Source organism: Erythranthe guttata, chromosome 7 (assembly GCF_056151865.1).
Source record: "Erythranthe guttata isolate IM_541 chromosome 7, IM_541, whole genome shotgun sequence".
Lineage (NCBI taxonomy): Eukaryota > Viridiplantae > Streptophyta > Magnoliopsida > Lamiales > Phrymaceae > Erythranthe > Erythranthe guttata.
In genome coordinates, this window is record NC_142539.1 from 5,201,314 (window position 1) to 5,224,330 (window position 23,017).

The 23,017-nt window shown below is 35.4% G+C and overlaps 3 pseudogenes; all 3 read left to right on the top strand.

The window, feature by feature from the left end:
• The window catches only part of LOC148769047 (wall-associated receptor kinase 1-like), a 57,792-nt pseudogene extending 56,274 nt beyond the window's left edge, over positions 1-1,518 (top strand).
• Positions 1,519-13,215: 11,697 nt separating this feature from the next.
• Positions 13,216-15,756, top strand: LOC148769048 (putative wall-associated receptor kinase-like 16 pseudogene; annotated as a pseudogene).
• A 4,189-nt stretch (positions 15,757-19,945) lies between these two features.
• Positions 19,946-22,458, top strand: LOC148769049 (wall-associated receptor kinase 1 pseudogene; annotated as a pseudogene).
• The last annotated feature ends 559 nt before the right edge of the window (positions 22,459-23,017 follow it).

Here is a 23,017-nt window from a genome sequence, read left to right on the forward strand (position 1 = left end):
ACGCCAACCATGTGACGAGACCCGATATCAATACTTCGGATATCAAATCCTGGACCGTCCAAAGAAGGAACAAAGGGTGGAACCTCGACCCATTGCCTATAAAGAGGCAAGAACCTTGGTATGCGAAGACGCCACAATCGATTGCGGAGGAATCCACCGAAATGTTCGAACAGTTCTTAAAGAACCAAAGAGAATAAAATCCATTTAAATCATCAAAATTCGTCCATTAAAATCAGCCAAATTGGCTACATATTTATAAGATCTAAAAAGACTCCTTTTTTCACAAGGAAAAGGACTCTTACCTAATCTATAATAAGAAAACTAATAAATAAGAAAATCCTAGCCATAACTAACTCTAAAATAATATAAATATATTAAACCTAATATAAAAACGTAATTTAATAAAATCTAAACTCCAAATATCAAGTCGACGACACGAACATTCTTCATAACTCGAGTAGACATTTGGCTGTGCACGTGTCTTCACTTCAAGCTCGATTTCTAACCTCGTCCACTCTGAATCTCTCTGGGATCAAAACAGCAAAGTTTTAGATCTTTAAGTTGGCTTTCCGTAGCAATTCGAATCACCTTAATTGGACTTCCGATGAGAGAGTTACAACTCGAACGGTAAAACTGCCGGAGATAGGCGAGAATCTTGGATGCATGGAATTCGACTTGTCCAACGAATTTCTCTCTTCCTTGTCTTCCAATTCTTCGTGTTGGATTTAGTTAGGATCATATCAAATGGGATGTTGTTTGGAAACTAAAATACCTTTGTTAGTATATGAATACATCTCAAACAACATCCTATTTCACCGTATCCACAACATTGGGGAAATGCCATGGTTTTCTTGGGCAAATCGGCTGAGGATTGCCATAGAGGCGGCCGGTGCACTTGCATGTTTTCATTCCACAGAAGAAATGCCGATTATCCACAGAGATGTTAAGTCGCCAAAAATATTGTTGGATGAGTATTATACAACAAAAATAGTAGATTTTGGAGCTTGAAGATTGGTGTCTATCGGTAAATCAGATGTGACCACTCTCGTTCAGGGTACTTTGTATTATCTTGATTTTGAGTAATATTTATACCTACTGAGAGAGAAAAGTGACATTAATAGTTTCGGGGTCGTCTTGGCTGAGATTCTCACAGGCAGAAAAACTTTGTTTATTGGAAAGAGTGAAGAATATATAAACCTGGCTATGTACTTTGTAGGGTCTATGAAGGAAAATTGACTTTTGCGAATAATCGAGCCGAGGATTTTGAGAGAAGGGTGTTTGGAGCAAATCGGTGCGGCGGGTGAGCTTGTTAAGAGATGCGTAAAGTTGAACGAAGACGAAAGGCCGACTATGAAAGAAGTGATGATGGAATTGGAGAAGTTGAGAAAGTACGATTTATATTCCCACGAACAAAAAGAAATAATCCATGATGAAAACATGAGATTAACAGCTGAGAAACAACCTGAAATACTCTGGAAGGATCAATCCGGACAATCTTTTGTCCCATGCACGAAATAGGCCTTCGTTTAAACAAAGGGCACAAGGTTTTTCGTGTTCAATGGTTCTTGATTTATTACTATTTGTGATCATGTTTGATAATACTGTATTACATATTGTGGTCATTTGCACTTTATTTATTGCAAGAACTTTTGGTGATTATCAGTTTCTTGATTTTGTTAAAAAATGTGTGAACATTTATTGGGAAGTGATTTTGAAGTTTCAAAATTGTTTGAAATAACATTGTGAAAAAATGTGTGAACATTTATTGGGAAGTGATTTTGAAGTTTCAAAATTGTTTGAAATAACATTGTTGGATATTTGACTTTTTAGTCAAACATAATTTAATTGTTTTGACTTTATTAAATCAATTTTTATTATCTCTGAATTTATTATTATTATAGGATTTATTATTTTAATTCAAATTTATTATCTAGAATTAGTGGGTGGTTACTGTTAGCTTAGTAGGTAGTTATTTAAGCACATGTTTAATTAATCCACTAACCAGTTAATCTACTAACTCATTATCTCTCCTAGTGTGTTAATTTCGTGGCCGACAAGGAGCTCTTGGACTTTATAAATAGGAGAAGAACTCAGTTCATTTCTCACCTTTTCTGCAGAGAGTTGAGAGCACAGAGCTGCGGGTGTTGGAACACCTTTACCATCACCGTGTTTTCTTTATGGATTTTCACTACAGAATTGAGTCTTTTTTCTATTCAATGTCACTGTATACTGGTTTGTATTCCTAGAGTGCTGCTAAGAAATATCATCAGAGAGTCCATGGATTGGTTTACGAAGAAATCAATTTGTGATTTCTTCTTAGAAGAGAAGATCTTCGCTTCTCATTTTTATTCTTTTGAGTACTGGTTTGTATTCCTAGAGTGCTGCTAAGCAATATCATCATAGATTGTAGGGATTGGTTTTCGAAGAAATCAACTTGTGATTTTTTCTTAGAAGAGAAGATCTTGGCTTCTCATTTATATTCTTTTGAATACTTAAGAGCAATTACTATTTAATTAATCCGTTATCCGCCTAATATTATATAGCTCAAGTAATTAATTGGAAGCATATGAAATTGATCAATTGGAGTTCACTAAACCAGTTGCAGTTCTGCATAGGATGAAACTTAAGAAAGTTTATGTAGAGAAGAACAAGATGGTTATCGTGTTTATGTTGACCAAACTTATTTTAGGCTTTTTTTTGGTTTTCTTTTGTTTTTTTTTGTTTTTTTTTTTTTTTTTTTTCTTAAAAATATTTAGATAATAATAAAACAAACTCTAGATAAATAATGAAACACGTGGACTTCCACAATGTGTTTTTAACTCTCTTACTTTCAAACTAAATTTTAGTTATGGCTTAGTGGGCTAAGTATAATGCTTAGTGGGCTAAGTAGTGCTTAGTGGGTTAAATTGTGGATATTATTTTAACTACTAAACTAACCCACTAACCCATTTTCTTGAGTGCTCTTGTAGTTGGTTTTCTTGTAGATCATGGGCTGAGGAGTGGAAGCTTGGAATGTCTATAAATACCAACTTCAAGACTCAAGAACATTAAGGATTCGAAGAAACAAAAACCGAGAGCTGGAAATAATTCATGAGAGTTTTAGTGTGTTTCAAGAATATGCTGTACGTACTCCTCACGAGTACGTTCTTTGAAATCTAGAATTTTTAGTATTTATCTTTTTGTTTCTAGATTTGATTGTAAGAATGATCAAGCTAGTGATTCATTCATAAGGAAGAAGTTTTTGTACTTCTTCTCTTTGTATTCTTGTAATACTGTTTTTAATATAATTTTTACGTCCTTTGAAGGGCAAGTTCACAAGTTTTTACTTGTGAACATTTTTAATATGAGTATTGCTTTTATATTTCCGCTGCATGTTTATACAAGTGTCATAACACTTTATATAACACCTCTGTATTAAACGAATTCGGGACCATAAATTCTTTCAATTGGCATCAAGAGCCAACACTTGACGTATACTAAGTGTTTGTTCCTATTTCTTTTTCAGAAACGAATTCGTGATGGATACTCAGAAGACTGCTTCGATGCGACCTCCTGTACTTGATGGAACAAACTACACCTACTGGAAAGTCAAGATGAGGGCGTACATCAAAGCCATTGATGAGAGAGCCTGGAGATCTATTCGTACTGGATGGAAGCCACCAACTATAACAGATGCGGATGGGGATGTATTTCCAACTCCAGAATTACGGTGGACAGCAGACGATCTATCAAATGCCAATCAAAACTCAAAGGCGTTAAATGCAATGTTTAATTCAGTAGATTTAACAATGTTTAAATTGATCTCAGTGTGCACTTCTGCGAATGATGCATGGGAGGTTCTTCAATTACATTGTGAAGGATCAGACAGTGTCAGAAGAACTAAGCTCAGATTACTCTCTTCCAAATTTGAGAGACTGAGGATGGAAGAAACTGAAACAATTTCTCAATACAATGAGAAATTGATTGATTTAGCTAATGAATTTCATTCCTTAGGTGGTCCTTTGAGCAATGAGACACTGGTGAATAAGGTATTGAGAACTCTTCCAGAAAGATTCAGCATGACAGTTACTGCAATTGAGGAGGCCAAAGACACATCATCTCTACGTCTGGACGAATTAATTGGTAGCTTAAAGTCTAGGGAGATGAATTTTGAAGATCAAAGAAAGGAGAAAGGTAAGGCTATCTCAAATGCACTCCAGGCAGAACTAGAAAAGGAAGAAGTTGCTACGGAATATGATGATGATACAGAGGAATGTCTCAACAATGTGGCATTTCAGATTCAGAAATTCAATAGTGCATACAGACGAAGTGGAATCAAGCCCAGACAGTTATTTCCAGATGGCTCTCCACAAAATCGACAAACTTAGCCCCGCAACAGATCTATTCCACAGAGAACATTTCCTCAAACATCTTCTCAAAACACTTTAAAAAATTCTCCATTTATTCGTTCAAATTCTGAACCACCTAACTTGGATCATATTAAATGCAGGGCCTGTTCAGGATTTGGGCATTATGCTAATGAATGTGCAAATACCTTGAGAAGAAGAGGAATGAGCCTGATTTGTGCTGTCAGTGACGAGGAGGAGGAGCAACCTGAACAGACAGAGGAGCAACAACCCACTAAACAGGCTCTTTCTATCAGATATATCACTGAAAATTCTTCTGAAACATAATCACAAGGAGTTTCTCTAGATGCTGCAACACTTTCTGAAACACTTTCAGTAACTGAAATTTCTGAGTTAGATAATAATCATTATACATGTTTGAACTCTATTTCTTTGAATGCAGCATAATACAGTAAAGAAGCAGTAGGAGATGAGGAAGAAATGTATAAAAAATTGTTCAGCGACTTGGAGAAGAAGACTCATGCTATAGATGCAGCCAACACGGAAAATTCTTCCCTTAAAGAAACAATCACTCATTTGGAGGTTGGTATCATCAAGAAGGATCTTGAACTGGCAAAGGTGAAAGATGAACTCAAAGAAGCAACTCTAGCAATCAAGAGGATGAATACCGGCACAACTAAACTCGAAGAGATTGTGTCACTGGAGAAGTACAACAAAAATGAAGGTCTAGGGTTCAAAAAACAAGTGAAGAAACATAAGCCAGCAAAGAAGAAGGAAATTGTCTTTGTAAAAGAGAAGGGTTCAAATGGAAAAGAATGCAGAAATTCCACAGTCACCACTTCAGAGTCCAGAATAAGGGGATACATTTGTCATTACTGTTTCGCACCAGGACATATCCGTCCATTTTGTGAGAAACTAAGTAGTGACAAAATGTTGTACATGATGAATCACATCACTCTAGGGAACACCTCCAAGAAAAAGGTAGAATTTACAAAAAAAGAGTGTAGAATATGGACTCCCAAAGGTAAACTTATGTGCAAAGCAGTATACACTTCTTTAAATGCTAACATTTCAGGTTCATGGTACTTTGATAGTGGATGCTCTAGGCACATGACTGGAACTAAAGAATTTCTATCAAACTACCATACACTCAATGGTGGACGTGTAACCTATGGAGGAGGAGCTAAAGGCAAAGTGGTTGGACGTGGAACACTTAGTATTGAGGGACTTCCAAAACTTTCAAATGTCTTACATGTTGAAGGATTGGGGTCAAATCTCATCAGTATTAGTCAATTGTGTGATGATGATCTACGTGTTCAATTTGATAAATACTGTTGTTCTGTGTTTGATAATCAAAATCATTGTGTACTGACAGGTTCCAGGTCAATGGATAATTGTTATCAAACAGGTGATACCATCTCATGCAAGACCTCAAGAGTAAGTGAAGTAGAGCTGTGGCACCAGAAACTAGGGCACACAAACTTCAAAAATATGAAGCTCCTCAACAAGTACAATGCCATAAGAGGAATTCCAGATCTCAAGATCAAGGACATCCCTATATGCGGAATGTGCCAGCAGGGAAAGCAAACTAGAGTACCACACAAAGTGTTACAACACTTTGGTACCACCATTTGTTTTGAACTTGTACATATGGATCTTATGGGTCCTATAGAGGTAGAAAGTCTAGGTGATAAAAAATATGTATTTGTGTGTGTTGATGATTTTTCAAGATACACTTGGGTGTATTTTTTAAGAGAAAAATCTGATACTTTTGAAGTCTTCAGAAATTTGTACAGGTTTGTTATAACTCAATTTCAAGTTTCTATTCGAAGAATAAGGTCTGATCATGGAAAAGAATTTGAGAATGCTTTATTTCTTACTTTTTGTAACAAAAAGGGTATAAAGCATGAATTTTCTACTCCAAAAACTCCTCCGCAAAATGGTATTGCTGAAAGAAAAAACAGAACTATTTAGGAGATGGCTAGGGTAATGATGAGTGCAAAAAATCTGTCTAAAAGGTTTTGGGTTGAGGCTGTCAACACAGCCTGTCACATCTCAAATCGTGTGTATCTAAGATTAGGGTCTATGATGACTTCATGTGAAATCCTTTATGGTAAGAAGCCTAATCTAGAATACATGCATGTGTTTGGATGTGTCTGCTATGTCCTAAATGATAGAGATCATCTAGCTAAATTTGATTCAAAAAGTGATTTGAGTTTATTTGCGTGGGATACACTAATAACAGTCATGCATATAGAGTATATAACTTAAGAACTCGAACCATTATTGAATCTGTAAATGTGGTATTTGATGATTTTGCTGATCTCCGCAGTAAAATAGCTGAAGATGAAGTTGATGACCTGATTGCTGAAGGAGAAACAACCGGAGGAGACACTACTGCCACAGATGCTCCAGATATAAACAGTCCAGTGTCAAGAGAAGAGGGTTTTGAGCCAAGTGTGACCACATCTGACTCAATACTTCATACGGAGAGCACAGAAGCTGAAATGCAGCCAACTTATGATGTCTGCAGAAAGGAAACATCAAGTAGAATCCAGAAAAATCACCCCTCTACTCAAGTTATGGGAGATATCTTTGATGGGATAAGAACCAGAAGAAAAGAGAGGGTGAATTACATAGATATGGTAAGATTTGCAAATTTATCTTCTGAATGTGCAGTAACTGGAACTACTTGTTTTGTGTCTTCAGTCGAAGCAAGGAATATTGCAGAAGCACTGAAGGATGAGTTTTGGATCAATGCAATGCATGAAGAACTGAATCAGTTCATCAGGAATGATGTCTGGTACTTTGTTCCTAGAACAAGTCATGTTAATGTGATAGGAACTAAGTGGATCTTCAAGAACAAAACTGATGAAAAAGGTACAGTTGCTAGAAATAAGGCTAGGTTAGTAGCACAAGGTTACACTCAGATAGAATGTATAGATTTTGATGAGACCTTTGCTCCAGTAGCTAGAATTGAATCTATTAGGTTACTTCTTGCTATAGCCTGTTTTCTTAAAATCAAATTGTATCAAATGGATATCAAAAGTGCATTTCTAAATGGTGTTTTAAATGAAGAAGCATATGTAGAGCAACCCAAGGGTTTTGAAGATTCTGCCAAGCCTAATCATGTGTTCAAGCTTAAGAAGGCTTTGTATGGTCTTAAACAAGCTCCTAGAGCTTGGTATCAAAGACTCACTGATTTCTTACTTGAATTACAGTTTACAAAACTCTATTTGTTAGAAGAACAAATAACCATATCATTATTGTACAAATATATGTTGATGATATTGTTTTTGGTTCTACTTGTGCTAACCTTTTACGGTCTTTTGTAGATTCTATGTCTTACACTTTTGAAATGAGCATGGTAGGAGAGTTGAATTACTTCCTAGGACTCCAAATCAAACAGACAGGTGAAGGAATTTTTGTAAATCAAAAGAAGTATGCTCTCAATCTGGTCAAAAGGTTTGAGTTGGAGTAAGCCAAGCACATGAAAACTCCAATGGTCAAAAACTGTCCAAGGACGATGTTGCTGAAGATGTTGACAGCACCCTATACAGAAGCATGATTGGAAGCCTTCTGTATCTAACTGCAAGCAGATTTGAAATTATGTTTAGTGTTTGTGTGTGTGGCAGGTATCAAGCTAATCCCAAAGTCACTCATCTTAAAGCTGTGAAGAGGATTATTAGGTATGTTGCAGGTACAGTAGATTTAGGTATTCAGTTTTTCAAAGACACTAACACTAATTTGATAGGTTTTAGTGATTCTGATTGGGCTGGGGATATTAGTGACAGAAAAAGCACATCAGGTGCATGTTTCTTTTTGGGGAATAACCTGGTTTCATGGTTTAGTAGAAAACAAAACTGTGTATCACTTTCAACAGCTGAATCAGAATATGTAGCTGTTGGAGGATGTTGTGGCCAACTAATTTGGATGAAACAAATGTTGGGGGATTATGGGTTAACCAGTGACACCTTGACCATATATTGTGATAATTCAAGTGCTATTGATATTTCAAAAAATCCTGTTCAACACTCACGAACTAAACACATAGATATTAAGCATCATTTTATTCGTGATATAGTTGAGAAAAATATAGTGTGCTTAAAGTACATTCCTACAGAAGATCAGCTGGCTGACATCTTTACAAAGGCATTGGATTATGAGAGGTTCTCTAAACTTAGAAAATCTCTCGGGATGTGTACTCAATAAACATGTCCTGAAATATGTTGCAGCACCTCATCAAACATCTTAAGCTGCAACATAATTTACTGAAGCTTAGCTTATTTAAATAATGGCTTCACTGTGATATATTATTCTCTAAATAAGTAACTGGAAGTCTTTCACCTTGAAACGTGATCATGCTTCATGTAAACATTCAGAGAACAATTATAATCACATAAGTCTAACTCCTCTATCTGAATAGTTATATCTTAGTAACTAACTGAGGAACTTTCAAACTGAACACTTGATCATGTTCCATGTGAATTGTTTGACTTGAAAATAAGAGTTTTTATATATAAAAAAAAAGAATAATATATATATATATATATATATATATATATATATATATATATATATATATATATATATATATATATATATATATATATATATATATATATATATATATATATATATATATATATATATATATATATATATATATAACTATGCCTGTTAGCCAATTTTTGTTCTCACTCTATTAATCATTAAAAGATGTGTTTATTATTTAAGTGTAAATTTCGTGAGTGTTATTATTTTATTACTATTATTATTATAATTATTGAATTATCACTATTTATAAGGGTCATGGGGTACATGGGTTAGTCTATTATCTTCCACTAAGTCCACTCATTATTGTGCCATGTGTCACGTTTTGTTTTAAACTGCCACATAAACCTTTATTCTCCTTAATCACACTTTCTCCAAGAAAAACGTACACCACTTCTTCACCTTCTTCACTTCATTTTTTTTCTGCAAAAAAAAAATAAAAATTGGGCTTATAAATTTCGTGCTTCTTTTTCGAAAATTAACCCTCAAAAATCAAAAGCACAAGAAGCAATTTCTCTTTCTACTGTACCATGGCATCTCCTCCTAGAAATCCTCTTCCAGCCGTTGGTGATGTGCACAACGATGCTGCAACACCTGAACCAGCAGACCCTAATCTAGCCATCATCGTTCATCCTGTCAGCCTTGAAGCTATGCCGATCAGCTTTATTGAGCCCGGCGACGAGCTGAATCCGATTGACCCAGACAACTTCCAGAACCTGGGTCCCTCTTCCACTGCGGGAAGGTTTCCTACTTGTCGGTCCAAGCGCATGAATCCCTTTCCAGATCTGAATGCTACTGTACTGGGTCACAACGCCGAATGAGAGAAAATTTTCCCAGCAGAGGCGGCAGAGATGGAAGAAGAGGCGGCAGAGGCGGTCGTACTCCAGTTAGGCCAAACCCACCAAGAGGCCTTCATTTGGTTGATGAAGAAACAGATGATGAAGAAGGAGATCCTACCTTTGCAGAACCAGAAGCCCAAGCTCTCTCCTCAACCTCTATTGAGTCATCCTCTAACGACTCAACTCCACCAGCATCAACTCAGGGGGAGACACTTCAGCCTAACATGGCAGCAGCCTCTTCTCAACATCCTGTTTCTGAAGATGTTGCTGCACATGTTCCTGAAAATGCTGCTGCACCTACTGTCTCAGACAATGCCACTCAGAGTGCTGCTGAAGATGCTGCTCCCTACCAAGATGAGGAAATGCCAGACTTTTCTGGGATGTCCTCTGCTGAGCATGTAGATATTCCCACTGTTGATGCCCAGAACTTTACCACTACTGAAGAAACACCCTCAGCTCCACATGAAGATCCTCTGGAAACTCTGGCAGAGGCAGCTGTTCAAGTGGATGCACCACCTTCTCAGGTTGGAGAGGAAGAGAAAAGTGATGACAGCTGGGAAGTGCCCCTTGCCTCCTTCCGCGAGAATTTACCATCCTCAGAGTCAGGCAGTGATTCTTCTGATGAATCATCTCAGATGGAAGAAGATGCTGCTCCACCTGTGGCATCACTTGAGCCAGCATACATCCCAGATGAATTTGAAGACTCTGAAGAAGAGGAACCCTCAGAGGAAGAAGAGCTAGACTTGGATGGGAAGGATCTGTCAACTCCTTTTGAGGTAAACAATGCTTTCAGTCCTACTTTTTATTTTGAATCTGATTCAAACATGGGTCCTCAAATCATGAATTGTCAATTCATTGAGGAAAGGAAAATTTCCAAGGATGATTTTGATAGGCATAGGATCACTGCTTTTCTTGATCAAAGACAAATCCTTAGTCTACTTGAGGTTGCCTATCCTTATGATCCCTCTATTGTGAAGGAATTTTATGCCAATTTACAAACCTCCTTTTTAAAGAAAAATTCTCCAAACTTTGGAAAAGTTTTTGCTCGAAATTCTATTTTCTCCTTTTCTCTCAAAATTATTAACTCTCACTTACAAACTCCTACTGTGATTGATGAGGATAATTATGGTGATTTTACTGAGGTTTGTAAGATTCTTTCTGGCAATCGTCTAAAATCTTGGCCTGCTCACCCCAAAAAAATTCAAAGTTTCTCAACTTACTGCATTTTACTCTGTCTTGTTCAGACTCACAGTGATGAATTGGATTCCATCCAAAAATGTCTATGTGATTACTAAACCTCATGCAGTACTCATGTACAAATTGGGGATGGGGTTACCTGTTGATTTTGGCAAACTTTTCTTCAACAACATAGGTCATCTTGCCCAGAAAATTTCTTCCTCCACTCATCTTCCCTATCCTTCTCTCATCTACTCCATTCTGCTTTCTCAAAATTTGGGCCAAGATGAATCAGAATATCTTCACACTCCACTTGGCATGATAACTGTTTCTCAAAATTTTCTCAAAGCTCCTCATGTCCAAGATCTTCCCTGGAATGGGGATAATTTTCTCCCAACTGAATCAGGTCAAAATAATCTTGGTACTGAAGGTGTTGCTCCTCATGTTGACAACACCCCTGACATCCTTGTTTCTGTTCCTCGAGCTCTTTTGTTACAACAGCTTAATCACTCCCTAGCTCAGATCACTCACGAGTCCATGGTGGAAATGCTCCAAAAAGCTCTTTCTGATAAAAAAGGGGGAGAACAAGCTAGTCATGAAGTTGAAGCAGAAACTTCTCATCCTTTGGATGCCAGAGGCAGAGAGCATGGAGTTAATGAGGGTGAAGCTGAAGAAACAGAGGAAAACAGTGGGTCCAGTGCTAGTGATAGAGGAACAGCAGCTGATACTGAGGAGACCTTGAATATTCTACTTTAATTGTTTTTATAAACAATATTTGGTTTTGTTCTGTTTTTATTTTTTCCCTCTGAACTTTTAGGATTGCGCTTTTGTTGATTTATGTCTGTTGAATTGTGTTGGACTATCTTTGCTGAATTTGTTTTTGAATTGATCTTTCAATATTTTTATTTGCTATATTTATTATCAAATTCAGCGGGAGTTCAAGCAATGACTCAGGGGGAGTTAAGCTAAAGATTTAGTTTTGATCAGAAAGTTAAAAAGGGGGAGTTTGAAACACGTGGACTTCCACAATGTGTTTTTAACTCTCTTACTTTCAAACTAAATTTTAGTTATGGCTTAGTGGGCTAAGTATAATGCTTAGTGGGCTAAGTAGTGCTTAATGGGTTAAATTGTGGATATTATTTTAACTACTAAACTAACCCACTAACCCATTTTCTTGAGTGCTCTTGTAGTTGGTTTTCTTGTAGATCATGGGCTGAGGAGTGGAAGCTTGGAATGTCTATAAATACCAACTTCAAGACTCAATAATATTAAGGATTCGAAGAAACAAAAACCGAGAGCTGAAAATAATTCATGAGAGTTTTAGTGTGTTTCTAGAATCTGCTGTACGTACTCCTCACGAGTACATTCTTTGAAATCTAGAATTTTTAGTATTTATCTTTTTGTTTCTAGATTTGATTGTAAGAATGATCAAGCTAGTGATTCATTCATAAGGAAGAAGTTTTTGCACTTCTTCTCTTTGTATTCTTGTAATATTGTTTTTAATATAATTTTTACGTCATTTGAAGGGCAAGTTCACAAGTTTTTACTTATGAACATTTTTAATCTGAGTATTGCTTTTATATTTCCGCTGCATGTTTATACAAGTGTCATCACACTTTATATAACACCTCTGTATTAAACGAATTCGGGACCATAAATTCTTTCAAATAATAAATTGTAATTATATATATATATATATATATATATATATATATAATATTTATATGTTCTTTTTATATTATTTCTATAATATTTATATTATTATACATTATTCAAATAAAAAATAATATTTAAAAATAAAAAAAAAGGCTCGCAAGCCGGCTCGTGAGCTTACAGACAACTACAAAAAAGCTCGAGCTCGACTCGTCCAAAAGCTCGAGTTCGAGATTGAACTTTTTTCGAGCTGATTCATCGAACTCACAAGCGGCTCCGCTCGTTTACCACCGAATTGTCATATGCAAGTGATTAGCAAATTTGGCATATTTTCCGAAAATACTCTGGATTTATTTTCGTGAAGTCATGGTAATAAGAGCTGGAAAAAGGGGCAGGATGGTTGACATTCGTTTTGAGATGTGAGGGGATGTCCTTAATTAAAATACTGCTCCAACTACAAATCCTTAACCTTCCATGAAATAAATATTGTGTTTAATGTGACAGTGTCTTAACCAATGATGCATCAAACAGTTGTATACAAATTCTGATTAATGTAACAAATCCTTCCTATAGTTCCTACCTCAAGTTCATAAAGTTCAAAAATATTTGTCTCCCTACAAATTAGCAGGCTACTCTTCCTATATCTCACACCCTTATAACATATAGAGATAGATCATTGTTTTGACTTTTCCGAATGCATATTAGCTCAAAATCATCAGCAACAATGCTAACAAAATTTCTTCTGTGTTCTTTTCTCTTCCATTTCGTATTAATCGAATGTGTTGTGGCGGTTTCTAACGTAACCAACACAAAGACGCATTTGACAACTATCACAAACGGCGGCAACATAGCTAAGCCTGGGTGCGAAAGCAAGTGTGGGAATTTAACTATTCCATATCCATTTGGAATTGGAATAGACTCAGGATGTTCTATAGATCCTCAATACGATATAAACTGCAACACTTCTTTCAGCCCTCCAAGGTCCTTTCTTGGTATAGGAAATCTTGAAGTTATTGATGTAACAAACTCCCACATGAGGATCAACAACTGGTTGGCTTACAGATGTTATGACCAACTAGGAAATTCGATCAGGGGAACCTCATTCTCGATCGAGTTATCTCCATACTTGAGCTTTTCAAATGCAAATAAGTTCACTATCATCGGATGTGATGATTATGCCATCCTATCGGGAACTCAAGGGCTTAATTTCTTAACTGTGTGTGTTTCTCTTTGCTCTACGAAAGAGGATATTCCTGATGGTTCTTGTACTGGTACAGGTTGTTGCCAAACCTCAATACCTAAGGGCCTACAACGTTTTGAAGCTGACCTTGGAACCTTCAACAATCACACTAATGTGTGGTCCTTTGACCGTTGTGGTTATGCCTTTCTAGCAGAGAAAAACACATACGCATTTCATTCATCTGACCTCATGGACAAAACCTTTACAAACAAAACCATCCAAAATGTCCCGATACTCCTAGATTGGGTGATTGGGAACAAAACATGCGGTCACTCACAAAACTCGAGTGATTATGCATGTCAGAAGAACACTTATTGCATTGATTCTGAGACAGGTCTTGGTGGGTATCGTTGCAGCTGCTTGGGTGGATATGAGGGCCATCCATATCTCGACCCAGGCTGCACAGGTTAGTACTTCTTTTGTATTTTATACTACACTTACGGCTTACCATAGTTATCTAGATAAGCTGACTATTATGATGTTTATTTCTTATTTTCAGACACAAATGAATGTGAGAATAGTCCATGTGTAGCAAATTCCATATGCAATAATTCTCCTGGTAGTTATAATTGTTTGTGTCCTGATGGCCTCACGGGTGATGGCACCAAACATGGCACTGGCTGCTATAAACATAAGAAACCCATATCAGTGCTAAATTTATCAATAGGTACATGTAAATGATAAATTCAATGTCTTTATCCTTTCTTTTGGCTATGTTACATGAGGATAGAATTCAAGTATTAAACAAATTAATGTTTACAGCTTTTAGGAACCATAAGGTGGTAACTTTGGTTTAACATCTAGGATTCTCAAATGTGAATTTTCAGGTTTCGGCTTAGGCTTCTTGGTTTTGATAATCGGCATTAATTGGTTATACTTCATCATCCAGAAGAGAAAACTAATGAAACTACGAGCAAATTTTTTCGAGCAAAATGGTGGTTTCTTATTGAAGCAACAACTTTCTGAGACTACTATAGAATCAACTAAAATATTTTCTGCAAAAGAGCTTGAGAAGGCCACCAACAACTATTCCAATGATCGCATCCTCGGCCAAGGGGGTTATGGAACAGTTTACAGGGGGATACTGAGAGATAAACGTATTGTTGCAATCAAGAAATCCATAATAATGGATCATAGCCAAATAGATGTTTTTATCAATGAGGTGGTTATTTTGACTCAGATTAACCACAGAAATGTGGTCAAGTTAATGGGATGTTGTTTGGAAACTGAAGTACCTTTGTTAGTATATGAATATGTCTCAAACAATACCCTATTTTACCATATCCAAAACAGTGGGAACATGCCTTGGTTTTCTTGGGAAAATCGGCTGAGGATTGCCACAGAGGCTTCCAGTGCACTTGCCTATCTTCATTCTTCAGCAACAATGCCTATTATTCATAGAGATGTTAAGTCTGCCAACATATTGTTGGATGAGTATTATACTGCAAAAATAGCAGATTTTGGAGCTTCAAGACTCATCCCTATTGATCGGACACAAGTGACCACTCTTGTACAGGGAACCCTGGGTTATCTCGATCCCGAGTATTTCCAAACAAGCCAATTGAGAGAGAAAAGTGATGTTTATAGCTTCGGGGTAGTCTTGGCTGAGCTCCTCACGGGGAGAAAACCTCTGTGTATTCAAAAGAGTGAAGAAGAGATGAACCTATCTACTTACTTTGTAGTGTTCGTGACAAAAAATCGCATGTTCCAAATTATTGAGCCAAGAATTTTAAAGGAAGGGAGTTTGGAGCAAATTAGCGCAGTGGCTGCGATTGTTAAAAGATGTCTCGAGTTAAAAGGTGAAGAAAGGCCAACTATGAAAGAAGTGACGATGGAACTGGAGAGGTTAAGAAAATATAATTTGCAGTCCCACAAACAAGAAGACATAATACCTGATAGAAACGTGGGATTAATAGGTGAGCAGCACCCTGATCTATATCCAGTATAAATGGATTGGACAACAGCTTGATCAGTGCAATTAGTAGCCCTCGCTAAATGGAACGACACAAGGTTTTTCCTACTATTCTTCTCATGTTCATAATTTGCGTGTTAGAAGAGTTAAGATAAGTCTTCATTAATCAACTCTACGTGTAGTGATTAATGAAGAAACAATCCTTTTTCTTCTCTAAAGAAGAAACAATAATACTATATGCGTCACATTCTCTAGGTATATTGAACTTCTTGGTTGTATGAACTCTACTGATTATTAGTTTTTTGCTTTATGTGATAAAATTTATGGGATGTAATTTTGAAGCTTCACAATCATCAATTATTTCAGCCAACTCATTGCATAATAAGAAATCATGAAAAGATGATCTAAACAATTAGAGTTACGAGTTACGCCATACAACTTTCCAATACAAGTCCAGGTATATTATGTACTCGTCTTCTAGACTAGTCTTTTTGTATTGCGTGTATTTATCTCCACCAATCTTTATGAGCAACTGAACTTCCTTGCTTCATTTGAATTGAAAATTTTGAAATTAAAACTCTAAAATTCATAATAACAAACCGTTAGAGATTGTTTGGTAGAGTTGATTACATGTGAACTTTTTATCCTCAACTCTTTATTTTGATCTAGTTCTTTTTTTAACAATTGCAGTGGACTTTAAATCCGTGTAGCGATTTGAAATTCATCCTCAAACCAATTCCTTGAATCTAAGGCTAGAATCCACTCTCTATGATCACATCTAAATCATTTCTCTGTATCCTCCCCAGAAATCAAAATCCTCACACCCATTTGCAACCATAGTTTGGCTCCAAACTGAATAATATAGCATCAACAGATATTTTAAGATGGATTATAGGGGGAATTTAGGTAGTGCTTAATCAACAACGGTTTTGGTCCCCCCAAGGTTGTATGTTTTTCACTTTTGGTCCCCATTTACCGCCGTTAACAAAATACACATTAATGTTGTCACATTTTAACATATTTAGTCCCTCCGTCTGTTTGACCGTTAAGTAGTAACGGTGAACGGTTGAAATTGGGTTTTTCTTTGAGAAAAATGCAGTAAGACCCATGTATTCTTTCAAAATATTCTAAAAACCTCTAAAATTTTATCCAACCATAATTTAACCCCTATTTCATCAACTAACTAATTTTAACCAATGACCCCGATTTTTCAAAATTGGGTAATTCGGCGTTGACTTTCTTTTTAACTCGGTTGACTCTTTTGTTGATTGATCTTTTTTTTCACGCTGTTGACCGATGTTGAATGTCGTCTTAACAGCGTTGAATTTTTTTTTCTTGCTTTTTATTTTATTTTTATTTAAATTGTTGAGTAATGGAAAAATATAATTAAAAAAAATCAAAGCTGATAATCAGCGAGAAAATAATATCATATAAAAAGTCAAATAAAGAAAAAATGAAAAAAGTCAACACATCTCAATGAAGGAAAAATTTTAAGATAAAAAAAAAAAAAATAACGTCCGGTGTTAGCCCCCAAAACGGCTGTAATAGAGTGGTTATCTCATTCCGAATTACTCCGCACATGCCTAATTCATCTTCTTCATATTTTACTGGGAAGAAATTTGGGATGCACTGGCGGTTCCACGAAAAAAAAAATTGAGGGGAAGAAATTATGGATTTAGAATTTTTTTTTTAAATTGTATTTTGGCCCTAGAATTTTAGATAAAAACTTTGTTAGAAGTTTTCAATTTTAATATTACGATACTATATATTAATATAGTATTATTATTGTGTTATACAGTAATTGTGTTGATCGGAAAAAAAGTCAAAGGAAAAAGTTCGTAAAAAATCAAGAAAAAAAAGTGAACATTATATTAACCGAGAATACAATGTCCGTGAATGTCGTCAAAATCAATATAAATAAAAAAACTCAATGCCGAAAAAAAAAGTAAAAAAAAAAAAAAAAAAATCAACGCCGGTCAACGGTCAGCGGTAATGCTGGTAAAAATCGGTGTCGTTTGTCAAAATTGATTTAATGATGAAATTTGGGTTACATTAGAGTTGACTAAAATTTTAGGGGGTTTTAGAATATTTTAAAAGAATGCAGGGGTGTGAGTGCAATTTTTATCTATGAAAAATCTCAAATTCAGCCGTAATTCAACAGTTGACCGTTACTTATTGACGGTAAAACAGATGGAGGGACTAAATGTGTTAAAATGTGATAACATTAGGGTGTATTTTGTTGACGGTGGTAAATGAGGGACCAAAAGTGAAAAATGTGCAAACTTAGGGGGACCAAAACTGTAATTATCCTTGCTTAATCATTATGTAATTATTTAAGTCAATAAATATTAATTACAAAGAAAATAGCTGAAAAAATCAAGAAAGTCAGTTAGACAATCATATATGAAATTAAGATGTTTTAAATAAGCTTAGCCAAATGGCTCGAAGTTTCCTGTTAGATTTGTCTTGGCAAATGAGTTGTTTCCTTTCAAAAAGCGTTTCGCTTTATACATGCTCTAAACACTTGGCTTTGGGCTTACCCGTTTAACAGTCGCTGTGGTATGTTTTTTGAGGCAAAATAAAATAAAAAAAATCTAGAAATGCCGCAAAACAATCCGAAAAGATCAATACAATTACTCGGTCAATTTCTCATCATTCACTATCATTCTAGCAAATATTTCGAGTTAATTGCATACATCCCATGTGAAATGTTTAATTATCGAAAAAGCCCCTATATTAAAAAAATATCATATACCCCCTCTAATGGACTTTATTAGCCTACAAATCCGTTGATTGTAATGACACGACTAATACCCCTAAAACTTATAAACACATAAAACCCCACACCCAAAAATATATACACAAAAGCCAATTTCTTATGTTTATATTTCAGAATGTTTATTTTTATTTTATATCTTTTAATAAAGTTTAATATTTAGTTCTTTTAGTTGGAATTTTATGAAATAAAATACGAATTAAATATAAATAAATCTTAGAGATCTAATATTAATTAATTTATGGTATAAAACTTTATTTTGTATTTTTTTTAAAACAGTTCTATAAGTAATTTAATTGTACCGAATTTTATAACATAGTTATTTTTAGTTTTATAAGTATTATATATTTCCTTATTTCTTAATTATAAACATATATATATATATATATATATATATATATATATATATATATATATATATATATATATATATATATATATATATATATATATATATATAGGAGTGGTTAACGATGGCGAAGTCCGGATAATGGTTTCCGGCCATGAACGGAGCAGACGAGAAAAGGATAGTGTGTTTGAGTTTCAATCGGAGAGAGGGGTTTACTGAAACTATGAGGGACTGAATTAAAAAATGAAAAATTCATATGTGAGTTACAAAAATTCTGGGGTGAATATATAATTTTTGAAAATTTTGATTTAGAGGCTATTTATGTCTTTTCAGGCTGAAAACACACTCTCAGTCGCATAACTGGCGAGTGTGTTGCACGATCATGGATTAGGGGATTGCATGTGTTTGACTAAATTTTGTAGGGGGTAAATGCTAATATTTTTAACACAAGGACTTTTCCGATAATTAGACTTATCACAGGGGTACCGCTTGCTAAAAACTCCATATATTTTCTCTAGTTTCCATGATAATTTTTGAAGAAAATGTGTGGAAATTATTCTATATCGAAATTTAAAAATTTAAAATAATTTCTTCTTTCCTAATTATTTTTCTTACAAAAAATTAGTTTTTTTCTAATTCCATAAAAAATATTTACTAAATTTTCTTTAGTCTTTTATTTCACCAACTCAAACAAATTTCTTGTAAATATTTAGATATGTAAGCTGACAACTAAGAGTACTGGTGAAAACAAAAAAATTAGAGATGGTTGACAATCTTGCATGACGTGAGGGGTAATTATTTAATTAAAATTGTGCAAATATTAATACTCATATTATTGAGGTTTAGTTTGACAGTGTCCTAAATACAACTTCTTCAACAATTAGTTTATGTTATTCTTACAAACTCCTTTGATATTATATTATAAATACACTTCAACTTGCAGCTATCGTGCCAATTATATTTTTATATGCTCTGACTAATGTAACGTGATGCCTAGTATGAAGATTGAAGACAATCAATATTGTTGTTGCATATTAGCTAGCTCAAAATTAAATCACCAGCAACCCCCACTTTTTTGAATGCATTATAGCACACAACCAATGTTAACAAAAATTCTTCTATTCTCTCTTCTATTCCATTTCGTATCGGTCAAATATGCAGTGGTAGTTTCCAATCAAACCAACACTAGGAGACCTCCATCAACTATCACAAAAGGCGCCAACATAACAAAGCCAGGCTGCAAAAGCAAGTGTGGGAATTTAGTTGTTCCTTATCCATTCGGCATAGGCTCAAAATGTTCAATACACCCTTCATTTGATATCAACTGCGATCATGATTTCAACCCTCCAAAGCCCTTCAGTGGAATATTGGGGGTTGAAGTTGCTGATATAACAGATTCAAAAATCAGGATCAAGAACCACATGGTTGCCACCTGTTACAACAAAATAGGCGATGTAACCAGGCATGATCTATTCGAAGACATCCAGATAGAGCCACCTTTTAGCATATCTGATGCAAACAAGTTCACTATTGTCGGGTGTGATGATATTGCCCTACTATTCGGGCTTGACGATGCTAATTCGACCAATGAGTGCGTTTCCACTTGTACTTCAAGAGAGCAAATTCTTGATGGTTATTGCAATGGTACCGGCTGTTGCCAGACCTCAATACCAAAGGGTCTGAAAAGACTTTATGCCTCTCTAAGCAGCATTCATAAACACATTAATGTGTGGTCCTTTAGCCGTTGTGGTTATGCCTTTCTTGCAGAGCAGGATACCTTTACATTTCATTCCTCTGACCTCGATGACATCACTTTTGAAGAACGAATCATTGAGAATGTCCCAATAGTTATCGATTGGGTGATTCAGAATGAAACTTGTGATGAAGCTCGAAAATTCGATGATTTTGCATGTCACAAGAACAGTACCTGCGTCGACTCCACCACCAGTGTTAATGGATATAACTGCATATGCTTTCAGGGATATGAGGGCAATCCATATCTCGAACCAGGCTGCACAGGTTAGTTTTCTTTTGTCTTTTTACACCACACGTAATTTATTAGGCTAGCTATAAATTATTTATCTATTTTGATGTTTTGACAAACAGATTATTATAATGTTCATTTCTCAATTTCAGACACAAACGAATGTGATAATAGTCCATGTGTACCAATTGCCTCATGCACTAATTCTCCTGGTAGTTATAATTGTTCGTGTCCTCATGGCCTCATGGGTGATGGCACAAAAAATGGCAGTGGCTGCTTTAAACATAAAAGATCCATCTCAGCTATGAAGTTGTCATTAGGTACTTGTGATTGATAAACTTCAATTCAATCTCTTTATTCTTTGTTTTCAATTGCGTTGGATGTGTATAAAGATCAAATATTAGGATTTCAAAATTTGAATTTTCAGGAATTGGGTTAGGCTTCGTGACTGTGATAATTGGCATTACATGGATATACTTTGCCATCAAAAACAGGAAACTCATGAAACTACGACAGAAGTTTTTCCACCAAAATGGTGGTTTGTTATTGAAGAAGCAATTGTCTTCTGAGAAGGGTGGTATGGAATCAGCTAAAGTATTTTCTGCTCAAGAGCTTGAGAAGGCTACCAACAATTATTCTGAGGATCGAATACTCGGTCGAGGTGGTTATGGAACAGTTTACAAAGGGATACTAAGTGACGAACGTGTTGTTGCAATCAAGAAATCCATAAAATTGGACGAGAGCCAAATAGAGATATTCATCAATGAGATGGTTATTCTGACTCAGGTTAACCACAGAAATGTGGTAAAACTAATGGGATGTTGTTTGGAAACTGAGGTACCTTTATTAGTATATGAATATATCTCAAATGGTACCCTATTTCACTATATTCATAATAGTGAGGAAATGACATGGTTTTCCTGGGAAAATCGGTTGAGGATTGCCTCAGAGGCTGCTGGTGCACTTGCCTATCTTCATTCTTCAGCTGGAATGCCGATTATCCATAGAGATGTTAAATCTCCTAATATATTATTAGATGAGTCTTACACTGCAAAAATAGCAGATTTTGGAGCTTCAAGACTCATTCCTATTGATCGAACACGAGCAACCACTCTTGTACAGGGAACCTTTGGTTATCTTGATCCTGAGTATTTCCGTACAAGCCAACTGACTGAAAAAAGTGATGTATATAGCTTTGGGGTGGTGTTGGCTGAGCTTCTAACAGGTAGAAAACCTGTGTCTACTGAAAAGAGTGAAGAAGAGATTAATCTGGCTAATTACTTTGTTGCATGTGTGAAGGAAAATCGGTTGTTCCAAATAATTGAGCCAAAAATTATGAGGGAAGGGAGTTTGGAGCAAATCGGTGCAATGGGTGAGGTTGTTAAGAGATGTCTTGAGTCAAAAGGAGAAGAAAGACCAACAATGAAAGAAGTGACAATGGAATTGGAGAGGTTGAGAAAGTATAATATACAGTCCCACAAAAAAGAAGAACAAATCCTTGATGGAAACATGGGAGCAACAAGTGAGCAACAACCTGATCTATATCCAGTTCCAGTATATCCTGATTTCATATTTCGGCAGTATAATTTGGAGAGTGATTTGTTTCATGCAATCAATACTCCTCGTTAATTGAAAGTAGCATAGAAGTTATTTATGCGCTATGGTGTTTCCTATCAGGCTCTTTCTTAATTCATGTTTCCCCATATTATTCTTCGTGTATACATAATTTTCCTAATTTTTATGTTATAGGAGTTAAAATAACTCATTGTTAAGTAACTTGCATACCCAAAGATTCGGGAAACAATCAATAGTTTTCTTATGTATGAAGAAAAATTAATATTGTATATATATTCTCTTATTGTATTTAGCATGATGAGGCTATTCTTTGTATGTGTTTACCTTCCCTAAATTTCCTTAATACCGTTCAATTTGATTTTATTAAATTGAAGGACCAATTAAAGTAGCAATGGATATATAAAAGCATGAAAGTGTGTTATGCAACACATACCGAGGCATTTAGATCTTTATTATGACGCATACAACGTCCATTCATAACATGCCTTCATAGAACATCAATACTCATATTTTAATGTTGAATCACATATTGATCGATCGGATGATTATTTATAGGTCATCCAAAGTTACTGGAAGAAATTAGCATCTCTCCAAAACTAAGGTTCTTAAAAAA